This window comes from Salvelinus sp. IW2-2015, unplaced genomic scaffold, assembly GCF_002910315.2.
Source record: "Salvelinus sp. IW2-2015 unplaced genomic scaffold, ASM291031v2 Un_scaffold4483, whole genome shotgun sequence".
NCBI classification, from domain to species: Eukaryota; Metazoa; Chordata; class Actinopteri; order Salmoniformes; family Salmonidae; genus Salvelinus; species Salvelinus sp. IW2-2015.
Window position 1 is genome coordinate 1 of NW_019945753.1, and position 4064 is coordinate 4064.

The following is a 4064-nucleotide window of genomic DNA, read 5'->3' on the forward strand; positions in this document are numbered from 1 at the left end:
AAAGAGAGAGATAGGGCCGTTAGATACTGTACCGGCAGGCCTGTCTAATACTGTAACCCGGCAGGCCTGTCTAGATACTGTACCGGCAGGGCCTGTCTAGATACTGTACCAGCAGGGCCTGTCTAGATACTGTACCAGCAGGGCCTGTCTAGATACTGTACCAGCAGGGCCTGTCTAGATACTGTACCGCAGGGCCTGTCTAGATCTGTACCAGCAGGGCTAGGCCTGGGCCTGTCTAGATACTGTACCGCGAGGGCCTGTCTTAGATACTGTACCAGCAGGGCCTGCTCTAGATACTGTACCAGCAGGGCCTGTCTAGATACTGTACCAGCAGGGGCCTGTCTAGATACTGTACCAGCAGGGCCCTGTCTAGATACTTGTACCCGCAGGGCCTGTCTAGATACTGTACCAGCAGGGCCTGTCTAGATACTGTACCAGCAGGGCCTGTCTTACGAGCTACTGTACCAGCAGGGCCTGTCTAACGATCAGCTGTACCGAGCAGGGCCTGTCTAGATACTGTAACCAGCAGGGCCTGTCTAGATACTGTACCAGCAGGGCCTGTCTAGATACTGTACCGGCAGGGCCTGTCTAGATACTGTAACCAGGCAGGGCGTCTAGATACTGTACCGGCAGGGCCTGTCTAGATACTGTACCGCAGGGCCTGTCTAGATACTGTAACCGAGCAGGGCCTGTCTTAGATACTGTACCAGCAGGCCTGTCTAGATTAACTTTGGTTAACCACCAGCAGGGCCTGTCTAGATACTGTACCATCAGGGCTAGGCCTGGGCCTGTCTAGATACTGTACCAGCAGGGCTAGGCCTGGGCCTGTCTAGATACTGTACCAGCAGGGCTAGGCCTGGGCCTGTCTAGATACTGTACCAGCAGGGCCTGTCTAGATACTGTACCAGCGGGGTGGTGTTCAGTAGGAAATCATTGCAGATATAAATGGCATGAATAGAGATGACACGGTTCCTTATTCTACATTTCGGAGTGGCCTGTGTTCTACAAAAGTATCTGAACCTTGTACACCGTTGTGTCCTCCTGGGCCTGCAATGCTCCTTGTTGCTGTCACAATAAACATCACACACCTCAATTACCAAAGTAGTCTGACTGGATCATCTTGTAACATTCCTGCAGCGCTTAATGTCTTAGACTTGATATTTACTTGATCTGTGAAATAACCGTTCTCCTCCTCTCTCCTGTAGCTGTGTTTTTCCTGTCAGACTAAACGGTTCTCCTTTTTCACCTGGTCGTACACCTGCCAGTTCTGCAAAAGGTACGTTTATATTATAGCTGAATTTATATTAGAATATAGTTCTCTATTATGGCTGTCACTTTGGTGACTACTAAGTATTTTTAAACCCTCTGGCTTTGGGCTGGATGTGTCAATGTGTAATTCATACATGTATAATCTAGGAGCAGAAGTGCTGTCTAATCCTCAATTAGCCACGAAATCTCTAGTCTGAAGGAGACTGTGTTTCTGGAAGCTGTGTGGTGCCGTTTTCCCCCATGATTGCGAGCTCCTAGCAGTTCAAGCCAATGAGCTTCAGCCCCTCGCCATTTGAGCGACAGCAAGCAAGACACACCAGGCAGAGCGAGAGAACGCAGGGGTGCACATATGTAATGTAGTACGACATTTTCAAGGGACCACTTGACTCGTGACAAGCACTACATTCAAAACTACTTACTCAAAAGTACCGGAGAATCTGTTTTAACATGAATCAGAATTAAGGGGGTCTCTTGGACATTATAAGATCATATGTAAATCACAGAGCATCGTCTGATTATAATTCAACATTTTCTTTAAGGGTTTTTTCTGTATTTGTTTGTGAACTGTACCCCCCCATGCTTGACTCCTGCCAGGTCAGACAGGATGCCTGGCTTGCTGTGGCAGGGCTCGCTGGGTGTCGTGTTTCCTGGTAGGACCCAGGCTACGTACCCTCCAGATTCCACCCATCAATTGTTTATTGTCATGTTTGGATGTTTGTAGTCACTGTTGTTGTTATTGTCCTTCTAAATGGAAAATAAAGTATAAATGAAAAAATATCCAGTACATTCGGGAAGTATTCAGACCGCTCGACTTTCTCCACATTTTGTTACATTACATCCTTATTTTACATTTTTAAGTATTCAGGCCCTTTACTCAGTATGACGCTACAAGCTTGGCACACCTGTATTTGGAGAGGTTCTCCCATTCTTCTCTGCAGATCCTCTCAAACTCTGTCAGGTTGGATGGGGAGCGTYGCTGCACAGCTATTTTCAGGTCTCTCCAGAGATGTTCGATTGGGTTCAAGTCCAGGCTCTGGCTGGGCCACTCAAGGACAAGCAGAGACTTGTCCTGAAGCCACTCCTGTGCTGTTTTGGCTGTGTGCTTGGTGGTTGACTGGGGGTGAGGTCCTGAGTGCTCTGGAGGAGGTTTTCATTAAGGATCTCTCTGTACTTTGCTCCATTCATCTTTCCCTCAATCCTGACTAGTCTCCAAGTCCCTGCCGCTGAAGAACATCCCCAYAGCATGATGCTGCCACCCCCATGCTTCACAGTAGGGATGGTGCCAGATTTCCTCCAGATGTGACGCTTGGCATTCAGACCAAAGAGTTCAATCTTGGTTTCATCAGACCAGAGAATCTTGTTTCTCATGGTCTGAAAGTCTTTAGGCCACTCTACCATAAATACCTGATTGGTGGAGTGCTGCAGAGATGGTTGTCCTTCAGGAAGGTTCTCCCATCTCCACAGAGGAACTCTGGCACTCTGTCAGAGTGACCACCTGGTTCTTGATCACCTCCCTGACCAAGGTCCCTTCTCCCCCGACACTGTGTTCTTGGGGACCTTCAATGCTGCAGRAATATTTTGGTACCCTTCTTCAGATCTGTGCCTCGACACAATCCTGTCTCAGAGCTCTACGGACAATTCCTTTGACCTCATGGCTTGGTTTTTGCTCTGACATGCACTGTCAACTGTGGGACCTTATATAGACAGGTGTGTGCCTTTCCAAATCATGTCCAATCAATTTAATTTACCACAGGTGGACTCCAATCAAGTTGTAGAAACATCTCAAGGATGATCAATGGAAACAGGATGCACCTGAGCTCAATTTCGAGTCTCATAGCAAAGAGTCTAAATATATATCTATTTAAATAATTATGTAAATGTACAACACTTTCTATAAACCTGTTTTCGCTTTGTTTTGTAGATTGAGTTTTAATCAATTTTAGAATAATGCTGTAACATAAAATTKGAAAAATTCAAGGGGTCTGAATAATTTCCGAAGGCACTGTATATATCAGAATTCGTGCAATTTGTTGTGACTGAATATTTCACTCTCTCTCCAGGCCTGTGTGCTCGCAGTGCTGTAAAAAGGTGAGCCGAAGTTGTCCTCGTCCGTCCATTGACCACACTATTCCTTTAATTGTTGACAGATGTTCAGATTATGCCTATATATCTGACCCTCCTAACTCTGTCCTGTCGTTCCAGATGAGACTTCCCTCTAAGCCGTATGCCAACCTGCCCATCTCCTCTCTGGGATCTACTACCACCATCCTACCCAGGGAGGAGGCAGAAGGGACATCAGCCCTGGACACCCCAGAGAAGCCCTCGTCCAGCCAGCGCCACAGCCTGCGCCGGACCGTCTCCAGGTACACAGAACATCATTACCGGTCTTGGGCTTAGAGATGTGATGAATAACGTTGAAACTGCTATTCTTTTTATAGTTTAAACGATAATAAAAAAATATATAAAATGACATGTGAATTCACAATTCAGATATGGTCTGCTGTTTGACCGCTAGGGGGCAGTGCAGTTCAATCTACTGCAGTCCTGGCTACCTACCAGACTGCGTTACTGCAGTCCCCCACTCACTCAAATCACATTTTATTTGTCACATGCGCTGAATACAACAGGTGGTAGACCTTATCATGAAATGCTTACTTACAAGCCCTTAACCAAGAATACAGTTCAATAAATAGTTAAGAAAACATTTACTAAATAAACTAAAGGAAAAAAAAAAAAAAACGTTTCCTAAACGTTAACGATCCCAATTTTGTTTAAAGGTTCACACCCCTATTTAC

The 4064-nt window shown here is 46.2% G+C and overlaps 1 long non-coding RNA gene across 1 annotated transcript; it reads left to right on the top strand.

The window, feature by feature from the left end:
• Positions 1–1203: 1203 nt before the first annotated feature.
• Positions 1204–3652, top strand: LOC112077360 (uncharacterized). The gene is made up of 3 exons (XR_002895408.2): positions 1204–1276; positions 3330–3357; positions 3472–3652. It is a non-coding gene; the product is annotated as an uncharacterized lncRNA (long non-coding RNA).
• Positions 3653–4064: the final 412 nt, after the last annotated feature.